This window comes from Lepisosteus oculatus, chromosome 25, assembly GCF_040954835.1.
Source record: "Lepisosteus oculatus isolate fLepOcu1 chromosome 25, fLepOcu1.hap2, whole genome shotgun sequence".
NCBI classification, from domain to species: domain Eukaryota; kingdom Metazoa; phylum Chordata; class Actinopteri; order Semionotiformes; family Lepisosteidae; genus Lepisosteus; species Lepisosteus oculatus.
The window spans coordinates 11893657-11908375 of record NC_090720.1 but is presented as its reverse complement, the minus strand read 5'-3'; the positions used below and the strand labels follow the sequence as shown (position 1 = coordinate 11908375).

Here is a 14719-nt window from a genome sequence, read left to right as displayed (position 1 = left end):
TTACATTTATATAGTGTAAGAGAATGGAGAAAGGATCATCCTGATCTGCGGGATTCATGTTGCGGGTTCGGTATTCTGTAAGAATGATGTAATTTACGAACCCTGTGCGGGTCTACAGGCGAGGTAGCCGAGGTATCCAAGGCAGGCGAGGAGGGAGAGTGGTCGGTTATTCCAGGCAGGGTCAAGACCAGGTAGGAGGCAAGAGGAGAGACAAACAAATCTAATAGGGGCGAGGCAAGAGTGAGAAATCCAAAATCAAAACCAAAGAGGCGACGTTGAGGGAGTCCAGACCAGGTAGAAAAAGGTACTGAGGAGGAAAGGGAGAGGTGAGCTCAGGAGGTGGAAGAGATCCTAATACCAAGCAATGTTACTGGGTGAACTGAGGGCTGCAATAGTGAAGGAAGGGGTGTGTAAGGGAAATTGGATAATGAGGGCTTGATTGAGACCAGCTGCAGCCATAACATATAGTGCTTTTTATTCCGAAAGAACTCAAAGTGCTTTAAAGGGTAAGCGTTTAAGTTGGAGCCTTTTTTAAGTAAGCCCATTTGGACCAAACCAGAGTGGAGTTTAGCTAGGGCACAGGCAACACCGCCCTCTCATACTTTTTGGAAAGATAGAAAGTATAATTCAATTTTTCTTGGAAAATTAAGGCGACATTGAGCTTGTTACATAAAGTGATGCCACTGCCATTGAAAACTCAGCCAGTGTAGAGTTCTCCCACAGCAGTCCAGCCTTCTTATGCAGCAGAGTTCGATATCACAGGCTGTGGCTTCTCAAGAGAAGAACCGTTAGAGAAGAGTATTGGATCCTGAGCAGAGTAAGATCGGTGAGAACATTTCCAGATGGCGAGAAACACAAAGCCAGAAGTGTAGTCCAGACATCGTAGTCGAAAAGAGAGAGCGGAAATCCAAAAGGCCAGGTAGCCGATACGGTAGATGAGAGCAATAAGCTAGAAGCGAAGTCCTTAAACCGCAGTCAAAAACGAACAAGTTCCAAAAACCAGGAAAGCCTAATCCAAGACAAAACACAAGGAATGAGTAGAGCTCAACTGGAATTTAAACCCAATACTGAGCACTGGGGTTACTGCAGACAGCCCTAAAGTATGCTGGGGTTTGGAGGTGTGGTGGTGGACAGGTAAGGTGAGTGGTTATCTGATTGGATGTGGTCTATACCTTCTTAAAGGGACTGCCGGTTGGTTGCATGAAGTCCGAGATCAGGCCTCTCAGGTCCTTAACTGAATCCCAGCTGGGGCCTACACGAGCCCCTCCTTCCATAATCCCCTTAGCAAAGGTGGTCTCAGGCACCAACTGTTCTCCACGGCTCTATGTCTCGGCAGTCGATCCCTTCTGCTGTTTGCATTTCTCTATAGAGCTCTTATAGTCTCACACTTCTGTTCCAGTCACCTTAAAAATATACAACCTTAAAAGTATATTTACTGTGTACTTACAATATGCTACTTCTTTAAAATCTCTTCTGCTTAGACATGCCCCGTGTCTTAATTATCACACTGGGAGTACACCTTCCCAACTTGTTGCCAGCACACATTTTAATGGGACAAAAGTAGACGGACTCCCCCACATCAGCTTTGTTAATCGGATGCTTCGGTTCGGTCCTCCTCCTCTGTAAATTGAGAAACACCGATCATAAAGATGCGACTTATGGAAACACTAAGGAAATTATGTTGACACATCATTTAGACAAGGACTACTAGACCTAGGGCTACTAATTATTAATTATTCACTTAATTATTTACTTGATGATTACCATGTTTAATATTCTCATTCTAGACAGGAAACAATGGGAAACAATAAAAAAGCATACAGCTTGTTAACATATACAGTACTGTGTTGTTAAATGTAAATTAGTTTAAATCAAGGAATGGTATATTACAATTTTATAATCCACTAGTAAGAGCTCACTTAAAATATTGTGTACAAGTTCAGTCTCCATGTCACGAGAACCATGTTTTTGCTTTGGAATCTGGGATCCAGAGCAAATTACCTAGGTACAGTGCCTTGCGAAAGTATTTGGCCCCCTTGAACTTTTCAACCTTTTGCCACATTTCAGGCTTCAAACATAAAGATATAAATTTTTTATTTTATGTGAAGAATCACCAACAAGTGGGACACAATTGTGAAGTGGAACGAAATCTATTGGATTTTTGAAACTTTTTTAACTAATAAAAAAATGAAAAGTGGGGCGTGCAAAATTATTCGGCCACCTTGCGTTAATACTTTGTAGAGCCACCTTTTGCTGCGATTACAGCTGCAAGTCGCTTGGGGTATGTCTCTATCAGTTTTGCACATCGAGAGACTGAAATTCTTGCCCATTCTTCCTTGCAAAACAGCTCGAGCTCAGTGAGATTGGATGGAGAGCGTTTGTGAACAGCAGTTTTCAGCTCTTTCCACAGATTCTCGATTGGATTCAGGTCTGGACTTTGTCTTGGCCATTCAAACACCTGGATACGTTTATTTGTGAACCATTCCTTTGTAGATTTTGCTGTATGTTTGGGATCATTGTCTTGTTGGAAGAGAAATCTCCGTCCCAGTTTCAGGTCTTTTGCAGACTCCAACAGGTTTTCATCCAGAATGGTCCTGTATTTGGCTGCATCCATCTTCCCCTCAATTTTAACCATCTTCCCTGTCCCTGCTGAAGAAAAGCAGGCCCAAACCATGATGCTGCCACCACCATGTTTGACAGTGGGGATGGTGTGTTGAGGGTGATGAGCTGTGTTGCTTTTACGCCAAACATATCGTTTTGCATTGTGGCCAAAAAGTTCGATTTTGGTTTCATCTGACCAGAGCACCTTCTTCCACATGTTTGGGGTGTCTCCCAGGTGGCTTGTAGCAAACTTTAGACGAGACTTTTTATGGATATCTTTGAGAAATGGCTTTTTCTTGCCACTCTTCCATAAAGGCCAGATTTGTGCAGTGTAAGACTGATTGTTGTCCTATGGACAGACTCTCCCACCTCAGCTGTAGTTCTCTGCAGTTCATCCAGAGTGATCATGGGCCTCTTGGCTGCATCTCTGATCAGTCTTCTCCTTGTCTGAGCTGAAAGTTTAGAGGGACGGCCAGGTCTTGGTAGATTTGCAGTGGTCTGATTCTACTTCCATTTCAAGATGATCGCTTGCACAGTGCTCCTTGGGATGTTTGAAGCTTGGGAAATCTTTTTGTATCCAAATCCGGCTTTAAACTTCTCCACAACAGTATTACGGACCTGCCTGGTGTGTTCCTTGGTCTTCATGATGCTCTCTGCGCTTTCAACAGAACCTTGAGACTATCACAGAGCAGGTGCATTTATACAGAGACTTGATTACACACAGGTGGATTCTATTTATCACCATCAGTCATTTAGGACAACATTGGATCATTCAGAGATCCTCGCTGAACTTCTGGAGTGAGTTTGCTGCACTGAAAGTAAAGGGGCCGAATAATTTTGCACGCCCCACTTTTCATTTTTTTATTAGTTAAAAAAGTTTCAAAAATCCAATAGATTTAATTCCACTTCACAATTGTGTCCCACTTGTTGGTGATTCTTCACATAAAATAAAAAATGTATATCTTTATGTTTGAAGCCTGAAATGTGGCAAAAGGTTGAAAAGTTCAAGGGGGCCGAATACTTTCGCAAGGCACTGTACCTTCTCAGAAATGAAGGAAAGCCTTACACTGACAGAGACCTCAAACATTTGATTAGAACAACCAGAAAAACATGAACCAGAGGACACAAGTGGAAACTATGGGATGAGGAAATTAATTCAAATGTATTTACATAAATTTGTGTGTGTCCCTTCCTGGTGTGTCTCCCTGCTTTTATCTGCCTGTCTTTTTATCCTCCGTTTCTCACCAATGAAGACTTGATAAGAGTTACCAAGACCTTAGGTAGCTAACTTAGACCAGATGATTCCTTTTGATTAATCTCAGACCCTCTACCGCACAGCAAACACCTCGTCTTCCATTTGATGTGAAACCCTGAGAATGAAACCCTGCAAATGTGGACACGAGCTATATGTTGATCCCCCTATCTAGCTATAAGCTTATGAAGAAATAAACATTTCTCAATAAAACAGTTTGCATTCTCCATATATGAACATGCAGGTAGAAACACATATTTCATATATTTGTAAAATAAAATTAAATGAATGCCATAAAGAATTTTGTTTTTCATACAAGGTGCTCAGGAGAGAAAAAAACAGAAATATCATCTCATCACACCTCGGACTGAGCACCTTTGCCTGAGGGCCTGGGATGTGCTTAAAATAATTTGCATTAAGACAAAGAAGATAAGTCAGCAGCACAGTTCTGAGAAACTCATGGCCTTTAAGATTGCCGTTCCTACAGTATGTGATGGCACCCGAGGCAGGTCTTTGAGAGACAACAGCTGTCAAGCTTGAGCGCCGGTGTCTGTCTGCCAACACAAAGTTTCAGAACACAAGGTGAGCAAAACTCCCAATCTGACACCATCGTAAAATAGCACTTACACCTTCTGTGGCTTCATCAGAAACTGAATGTTTGCTTAAAGGAAAGACACCTCAGGATGACCTGGTGGAATAATTTAAATAAATATTGGAGTATGTGTCTACATATTAGCTTAGCAATCAACCCCACTACCAACTCTCTCCATCATACAGTTCCTCACCAACAGATCAGCCTATAAACCATTGATTTCCTGTCTAAGGAAGGCTGGTGGTTCCACTGCTGACAAGATGAGGAAGACCAAGCTGTGTAGGAGACTAAGTATGTGTAATGTTCTGCTGCTTCAGGTAGTGTAAGCCGCAGCCCATTTGAAAAAATAAACCAAGAGCATGCAGGAATCAGGAGAGTGAGATCAGGGAGCACAGTGTGGGCAGGAAGCAGGGGACAGGAGGTAAACTCAGCCGGAAGGCTGAATCCAAAGCAGATGATTTTCAAAGCCGGGAAGACACTGAAGAGCAGCACAGAGGCTCAGCGGATGTGAGCCTGGCCAGTACCTGGGTGGGAGACCTCCTGGGAAAGCTAAAGTTGCTGCTGGAAGAGGTGTTAGTGGGACCTGTAGGGAGCATTCACCTCGTGGTCTGTGTAGGTCCTAATGCTCCCAGTATAGTGACAAGGACTCTGCACTGAAAAAAGAAGGTCCTGAGGTCCTGACTCTCTTTGGTCATTAAAAATCCCAGGATATTTCTCAAAAAGAGTTGGTTTGTTACCCTGGTGTCCAGGACAAATTTCACCCTGGTCTTTACCAATCAGGCCTCCCAATAATCCCCATCTATGAACCACTGTTCTCCTTTCCACTGATAGCTGTTGTGTTGCGAGCGTACTAGAGCACTATGCCTGTAGTCGCATTATCCAGTTGGGGCTGCACACTGATTTTGGTGGAGGAGAGTCCTCATTACCTGTAAAGTGCTTTGAGTGGAGCACTTTACAGGTAATTTATAACCACTTAAGGTTACTGATACAGTTAAATCTTCTCACTGCCAGAGGGCACCTCATGCACTGGCTACTGGCACAGCAGAGGCAAACACCACGCAGACAGCTGTATCGAGCTTGAGCCAGTCACAAACTGACCAGGGGTCCCTGCTTCAGCTCCATATAAACTGTGCTCTTATTCCACTCAGTGCTCAGGCTCCTACACGTCTGGTTAGTGTCACGTCCTCCACATCGTCTTGTTCCTTGTTTCTCTGTGCTGTACTTGTTCTTCCGGTGTGTCTTGTTGTCTGGGGCTATGTATTTCCAGGTCTCCCATTCCTCCTGGCTCGGCATTGGGATCGGTTGTCGAGAGGCTCGCCTCACCAGGTCGCCCCACATCCGCTACCTGAGGGCTTATGTCTCATTCCGACTCCGCCCGATACCTTGAGCCCGGAGCGAACTCTCTTGTTTGCTCCATTCCTGCTGCTACGCATAGGGTCCTCCCGTCTCGCCGGTCTCTCTCCACGGCTAGTCACGGCTTCTGTGACAGTTGCAGCTCTGGACCTTCACTTTCCTGGCTTTTCTTGAACCTAGTATCCTTTTCTTGTTCTTTCTGTCCATTATTTGCTCCTGGCTACTTATTGTTTCCTTTCTTCTGCTTCACGTGTTTGATTTCTCCTTGAATTGCCTTCCCAGTTCCTGAATTTGGCCTTCTCCTGGACTTTGATTGTGGATTTTGTGTTATAGTGTTCTTTTGGTGATCCCTGTCTGTTGGTACCTTCACAGAGTCTATTCCCCTGCTCACTTGAACTGTCTAGCCTGCCGCTAACAGGTATGGTGAAACCATAACCTTTCCCCTTGACTATTAAGCCATGACCACTCCATTGAATCTAAGAAAATGTCCGAAATTCAACCCTTCACTGGTCCAGTAGCAGAACCTGCTACTTCCTGTCTCTGTATATCTCTGGAAGACGCTTCTGTCCCTACTCACTGCTTTTATACCCTCAGGACTGCAGATATTGTCTTCTGTGATACCTCACAGCCATAACAGCAATTTAGAACTCAGTTGAGAAAGACTGTTCTGTAGCAGCATGGGGCCACTCCAATCATGCGTTCCCAGACTCCTTCCATGTGAGGAGAATGGGAAGGGTTGAATTCCCATGTGCAGTCTTGCTCTCTTAGATATTTTTGGACACCAGTCTCTAGTTTCTACTTCTTGCCAAGATGTAGCTGATTGAGGTTTGTTCCACAATCTGATTTTAGTTGTTTCATGAGTCCACAAATGGCAGAGAACCTCCTCTGTGCGCTGATGCAGCTCAATGTGATGTGGATTCTATCACTTCAATGTGCACTGCCTGAGTGCTCGTGCACGTGAACAGCACTGCCCAGCGCTCACTGTAAGCTTGCCCTCCTCTGGTGTGGCGTGCAGCATCTGTAACAGGTGGGGACATGCCGGGTCATTTGGGCGGAAGGCCTTCTAGTTTCTGTTCTTCCCTTTTGCCACATTGATTCCTACACGTGACACACTTGTGATTCCTACACATGACACACTTGTGAAGGACAGAACTGATGATCGTCTTACCAGAACCCATCTGTCACGGATGTCGGAATGGACGAACTGTGGAATGGCAGGAGAGCGAAAATAGACCCTATGTGTAGCAGTAAGATGGGGTTTACCCGGTCCTAGACTCAGTCTATCTGTTTCTGGACAATGCCTGTGCTGTTGAGAGGAATACTGGAAGGGGACTATTTTACATGTTTTGTTTGTTCATTCATATGCCAGATGAAAATCCATTTCTCTCTAAACCTCAGAGAGTGTGCCCTATGGATCAAGATTTCCTTTAGCTGTGGGAAAGCCACCTCTTGTGTTGTGCTGAGAAATAAAAATTAAATACAAAGATGTGATAACAAACCAGCCAAATATTTTATTGATGCTGCTGAAATACAATATATATCAGAGTCAGATTAAGCATCCAAAAGAAAGAATTCAATACATGTCATAAATGGTACGCTGCAAAAGAGCAGAGTATGAAAAGCCCAAAGCATTAATTGCATAATTTTTAGCAATTACCCGTAATGTATTCTGAAAAATACTCTTCTACTTTTTGAGGGCTATGATTTTTTCCTTTATTCCGACTCTGGAGACTGAAGCACCAATTCATCTTCCAGTAATAACCGTCTCATATCCAAAGACTATGGTCACCTTTGCTGTATAAGGAACATCCAGGGTTCCCTTCTGAACAACAGCCTTGAATCTCACTGACTTCCCAGGGTTCGCTGTGGCACTCAAGGTAGATGATTCTATAACCTTCAGAGACAAAACAGCAAAGCATACTGCCATTTTGGAAATGGAATTACCAAGACATTGGGGAAAAACTATTTTAACATGTTATCAGTGGCAGTGATCTATGTAGAGTCCATTGTGGAGAAGGAAGAACGTTGAACATTTTTTGGTGAATTTGTAGTGTGAAGAGAAGTAATAGATACTATCATGGGAAAAGAGTACAGAGACTAAACGGAGTAAAAAGGAGTAGGAGAGTTGCAGAGAGGGGAACATGATGGGTAAATGCACTGAGAGTGAGAACTGGAGATACTTTCTATAAAATGAACTGTGGGATCTGGAACAAGCTACCCAGCCATGTTCTCAAAGCTGCTGAATTTATGAAGTTTTATTTATTAGATATTATATATTAGACACTTAACATGATGAAGAATTTAATCATTTCAGTTGGTTCACCTTATAGTGAGTTTTATGAATAAGTCCAACGCTGATATCAAAGGGTCAGGTACAGCATTGAATAAGCTCTGTCTACCCCCAATCTGTCTCTGCTCCATATCTGAAATAATTATCTGTATATAATGGAAATTATATTTATTGGACAGACAGACCAATGAAAGTCACAAGAAGTTATAGTGTATTTTGTAAAAAGTAGTAGGAATGGAGTATGTGAAGCATATATTCTAATACAGAACTGAACTGCAGGAAATACCAAACATAACATGAAGGTTTCATAAATAACCAGCTGTAAAATCTAGTAATCTCATCTTTTAAACAATCATAATTATTAACAATATTTGCCCTATATCTTCATATAAGGATGATCTATTCCAACATGGGAACATACAGTAAGTAAGGTTACAAATGAGATGAGACCTTTCAGTCCAGCAAGATCCTTTGTTAGTTAATTAATCCCAAGATCTCATCCAGCTGTTTCCTGAAAGAAGCAAGTGTATCAGCTTCAACCACATGACTGGGCAGCTTCCAAACTCCTTACTCATGTCAATGCTCCATGCCAATCAGTCATCAATACCAAACCATCTATGTCCACCTCATCACTGTATCAAGATGAGAGGTACAGTTTGTTAGTACTAAAGCCAAGTTATATAGAGGAACATGATCCACAATGTCTACCAGCTGTATATACAGTAGATACTTTATATACATGAACTTTAGAAGTTGACAGAAAAAAAAAAATCTAAAATCACCACTTTAAAAATGTAATTCCAAACAATTTTTTTTTCTCAAATATGTAACTCCCAAGAAAGAATTTCCTTTTGTCAAGGATAATAAAGACCAAGAAAAATGGAAAACGTGATTACAATGAAAGCTAAACTAAATAATAAAAGTCAAGGATGAAGTGCCTCATAGAAAACTAATGGAAATATTTAGAAGATGACAAGGAAATGATTAATGAATCAACTGAATATATGTCCAGTAGATAATGTGGCATATTAAGACTTGGGCAGTTTTTCCCATAAAAATTAATTTTAAAATTACAGACAGATGTCTTGCACAAAGGCGAGTATCTGGTAGCAATTGTAATTAAAGCCAAGTTTCTGGGCTCTTCCAATCCAGTTATCAGTGGCAAACTCTGGCGGTGGGGCAGAGTAGATCTTCCCTTCATCCTTGGAGACACACCACAGATTGCCATCAGGAGAGAAGGCCATGAAATGGGTAAGTTCTGCCCAGCCTCCAGTTCCAACAAGTTCGGCATTACTGATCCAGTCTTGATTCATGTGACTTGGAGGTCTTCCTTTAACCAGCTTCCCTTGTGATGTCACAGCATACAGGATACCTTCAGGGTCAAAGAACAGAGAAGGGAAAAGCCACCCTCCAGTTCCTATCTTAGTAGCAACCCTGTACCTCCAGGACACACACTCATTCTCAGGAGGGGGACCCTTGTAGAATTCCCCACTTTTTGTCACAGCATAGAGGCTGCCTTCTGGATGGAAGAAGAGGGAGTGAAACTGATCCCATTCTCCTTTGCCAACACACTTTGCTGTAGTTGTCAGCCAGTCTTCATCCGGATTCACTGGAGGAGACCCTGCATAGATGTCTGCATTACGGACTGCAAACATTATCCCAGTCGGACTGAACAGGATGTGGGAGAAGCCTTTCAGATTTCCAACACGTTTAGCACGGGCATAAAAGTTGTCATTGTAGTCAACTGGGGGTCGTCCCATCTGGGCAAATCCTGAGCTCTCCACACCAAACAGCAACACACCTATGAACACATCAAGCATTGAAAAATGATTTCATCTGCCATCACGAAAAAAAACTTTCAGACCATTATTCATCACACTGAATAAATTGTTCACACACAACAGATCTTTGCATCAACAGAAACTTATTCTGAGCAAGGGAATATTGCACAAGACATCTAGGTCTGATATGTGTACTTTCCCACATGTAAATAAGGTACTGCTACAGCAAATATATATATATACAGTATCCTTGACAAAATAATATTTTATTGCATCCAATTAGGTCTCTTGTGCTTCCTGTCTGCAGCACTGAAGTAAACAATAGAAGACTTTGATTATCACATGAGTCAACCAAAATCACTAGACGCCAACATCTCTCAGTGAATCACTCAGTCCTGAAATTGCATGCCTCTTTCAGGTGATCTTGGACTGTAATCTGTGTACCAATACAGTACAGCTCTCTGAGAAAAGCAAACATGTTAACATTGCATGTTTTTTGACAAAGGCAATGGTCTGCGTGTCCTCTCTATACCCCAATTCCAGTGTGCCAAAGCAACCCCCGAGGCACTGCTTTTCTCTAGAATGCGATAGATCCTCCTGATCTATTCCCCCCCCCCCCATCATAGGTCAGGAATACAGTTACAGGTTTTCAGTACTAACCAGGGTTTGACCAACAAATCCAACTCGATACAATTCTAAAAGTAAGTCTGTAACTGAAGCTTTGGATTTTGTCTGGTTTTTGCTTGATTGTGCCAAGTTCTAGAGAGAACAAGGTGACCAACCCACACAACTGGCCGTTACGTAGGCAGTGAAACCAGAATGAGCAGAATCAGCAGTCAGGGTCAGAAGTGTGGTGATGCTGATAGTAGAAGACCCAAAGAGGCAATCGGCTCAAAGCAAAAATTCAGTATGATTAAGCACTACAAGAACAATGAGTGACACTGTCTGTGCTACCAGTGTGAGCTTAGTGAAAATGTTAACGTTGCACAAAGTGCTTAATAAGTATGGTCATCCCCGTGCAACCATTCACTCAAGATTCAGCTTATGAGTATTAGAATTTTGTTTTCCTTCTAAACTAAAAGGTTCCAAAGGTTTGTGATACAGTATTTATGTACAAAAGTGTTGAAACTGGTTCAGACAAACATCTGTACTTATGTCACGCCCTCATCCCACCACATTCCCAAATGAAAGCGCACTCATACCAATTACACTCCAGCCCTGAGCACTTCTGCCAAACGACACCGCTCCTGCCAATCAGCGCACCTTCCTCCTCTCACAATACTTAAACCCTCCAGAGCCCTCTGCTCTTGGCCTGGTATTGGTTGCCCTTTGGAGTGCCTACCTTGCTTTCATCTTCTAAACCACTATATGGGTACAGAGCAACATACAGATTCTGCTAGCAGACTCCATCACAGGAAACTTGTGTCTGATTGAAGGGATTATAATTGAATCTTCAAAGCAGCAATGAACAATCCTCATCCTGGAGGGCTGGTGTGTCTGTGAGGTTGCACTACAACTTGGCTCTTAAAGAGCTAAAGCAGCTGGTTACTTGTTTAACTAGATCAATTTAACTGCTTCTCTCAGCTCTCCAGGTGCTGCTGCTTTAAATAGACCTTAACCTGCAGACCTACCGACCCTCCAGGACCAGGATCGGACACCCCTGCTTTAGAGTGTTACTGCAATACTGAGTCCAGTTTCAAGACTCTGCTGAGCAGCTTACATCCGATTCCTGACACTGAATCAGTCTAGGAGCTGATGATACCTCAGGTAGCCAAACAGCAGATCTGCAAAACAGCATTGTTTTTCAGCACGCTCGCTCATAGTCTAGTGCTGAAGCTTTAGCCTGATCACACATGGTTGAGAATACATAGACCTTGAATACCTGCAGACACACCAACCTTCCAGGAACAGGATTAAAGTGTGACTGCAACACCAAGTCGAGTTTCATGATCAATTGAGTTGTTAACAGCCAAGTCTCCACCCGTGAGCTCACTATCAGTTCTCAATATACTCACTCATATTGCCTGATGCTGAAGTCCTGTGAGGGTGATGGGACACGGTTTGTGTTTTAAGATGTTTCTTGCTGAAGATGAGGTAAAGTGAGTTTCTGCAAAAACAGAATTCAAGAACCAAAATACGTAGTTATTTTAAGACTTCTTATTCCCTTGCATGAACTTATAAATCTCCCCATCTTATAAGAACATGTTACTTTAACAATACTATATGAAAAAGTCCATGAACAATGTTTGTGTTATACAAAAAATATTCAACAACCAAAATAATTGTATTTCTTATCTGCAGGAACATACTCCCTATAAAACCCCACAACTTATAATAATGAATGTTACATCTATGATTAACACATGTATATATACAGTATGTATATGTAGCGGCGAGGCTTAATAATAAGGCAGAATTAAGTGTTTCTGAGCTTCCCCAAATTAGGCCTCATTTCTCTGTTCATCTCTGTGGTGCAGCCACAGAGAAACCATTCATGCAAGGTGATTTAAGGTCCAAGGACAGCTCCCAAAGGGGGATGCACTTAACTAAGCCTGGCTATCATGATCAATGGTCATCCATTGGTGCCTATCTGTCTAGGGAGTGCGAGTTGGACATCTGGATTGCATTCCTAAGTGTCAGGACTAAGTGACTCATATCTCACCTTGATCAACCAATCAGGGACCGGTAGGGCCGAGTAACCCACGTGGGACTCTGATGCCCATGGAACTTTCAGCCAATCAATGAGCTGAAGTTCCTCCAGGTAAAAACAGGCAACACAGAGAGCCTGGGAGATTCAGATTCAGATTGAGATTCAACAAGATTCAGCAAGATTCTGGAGAGGATTCTGTGGACTGTTCTAAAGGGAATTCAAAGGAGAATTCCAGGGCAGGACGGCCCAGGAGCAGAAGGCAGGACATTCTCGCAGCGCGCCTCCTGACCATCCTGAGACTCAGCCCGGACAACCACGGAACAGCCAGTGTGTCCGAGTGCCAGAACTTTCCTTTGTTCTAAGAGTCTAGAGTGGAGGTTGCCAGAGAGTAACCAGCAGCAGGCCTCGTGAACAGGTCGGAACTGTGGAAAGCTGAATCACTATTCAGAACTAGCTCTTCATCAGGAACGAACCGGTCCTCTTCCTGACTTGCTGGGACCCACAGTCATCTTTTCTCCTGTGCACAAACTTTGCTAGTTAAAGCCAACAATGAGCATCAGCAGCGCACCGTCGCAAGCCGCACAGCACAGCCTGGCACCGAGCCAGAGAGCGCGGATTGGACAGCAACAGCCTGCAACTGTTCCTTTGTGCCCGCAGGAGATCTGAATCCCCAAAGATTGGATGAGTATTCAACTTCAATGCATTACAGCTCGAGAATTCAATTGTTATCCCAACCAGTTGATATCAATTTAATTCCTAAGAGTTATGTACTTGTTTGAGTATCTAATGTAGAAGTTGTAACCAAGTCCACTTTACGAAACGGTCTTAATGAATGATATACTGAACGTATGTCCTCTTGATGTGTAACTCTTTGTAACTGATTGAATATATATCTTTTGTATTCTGATAACCCCCTCGATAAGATCTGTTAGTTTTACATGCATATTCTATGTATTAATAAATGTATCCTCGTGTATTAGCACCTCTGTGTGTGCGTTGTTTGAGTTATGTCGCATGGTTGGATTCTAAAGCCACCAAAAGAATCAACTTTGTGATTTACTGCTACAATTAATAATTGTCTCAGTAAATGCCCAAACCCTACAGAACTGGTGCCTTCAGAGAGCCACTATGATTACATATTTGGCGTCCCTGAACCGGCATAATCTACATATACAAGTGCATTCTAGGTTTTAATTTAAGACATCACACACCAGATGGGTTTTGTCAATATCAACTGTTTTGGTAAACGGACCAATTGCCGGGGTAACAAAATGATGAGGCTTTATTTGCAGGGGAAATGACTCAAAAGCAAAATCAAGGAATTGTGGTGTCTCCGGGGGAGAGTTTATGTAAACGAAGGTAGTACTTACACCACACTTTTCTTTCCTCAGATCCGTGGCGTTTCTTCCAATAACTGTCTTCCTAATACAGTCCGTAATCCGTTCCCTTAGTCCTGATCCGTTCCGAGTTCCAAAAGTCCGTCATAAAGCCAATCGGCGATGTACCCTTAACCAGTGTCCGTAATCCAAAACCATAAACCTTTTCTCCTTGCAGTAGTCCGTTATTACTTAGCCCGATCCTTAACATGCACCTCTTTCCACTCTTTTCCTCCAAGACGCATTCACCTTACCGACTTCCGCCCTGTTCACTGCCTCCGGGGCACTTATATTCCGGTTCCTGATGCGTCTCAGCTGTGTCTCATTGTTTCTTAAGGTAGACCCTCTTGCTAAGGTCCATCTCGAGCATTTTCAGTGTTTCGTTTCGGAAATACCTGTTAGAGATGACCCTTCCCCGGGTCCTCTTACAGAATATAAACAAAATCAGATTTTAAAAGACAGAATCGAGGGAAAGGCAGGTGCAGTGCAGGGAAGGCAAAACAAGTGAACAGAAACACACCTCCACCTCCCTACTGGCCCCACAAACACCTCTTCCAGCAGCAGCCTTAGCTTTCCCAGGAGTCTCCCACCCAGGTACTGGCCAGGCTCACACTGCTGAGCTTCAGTGGTGCCAGCTGTGAGCTGCACAGTGACATAGCTGCTGGGTATATTTGCTAGAGTGACTACTACAGATGGGATGCTTTCAATTAAAATCCCTTGCAGCATGCACTGGGCAGTTCATATTAATTGTCACAAGAAGAAAAGTAAATTCAAGATATGTGGCACATGTGCTGTGTTGCGCAAACTTTGTTGAGACTCAATTC

The 14719-nt window shown here is 43.0% G+C and overlaps 1 long non-coding RNA gene across 1 annotated transcript; it reads right to left on the bottom strand.

Annotated features, from left to right (window-relative positions):
* Positions 1 to 7286: 7286 nt before the first annotated feature.
* On the bottom strand, positions 7287 to 14319 carry LOC107075513 (uncharacterized). Its single transcript, XR_001477029.2, has 3 exons — positions 13890 to 14319; positions 11885 to 11976; positions 7287 to 9889 (listed from the first exon to the last, which is right to left on the bottom strand). It is a non-coding gene; the product is annotated as an uncharacterized lncRNA (long non-coding RNA).
* Between the last annotated feature and the right edge of the window lie 400 nt (positions 14320 to 14719).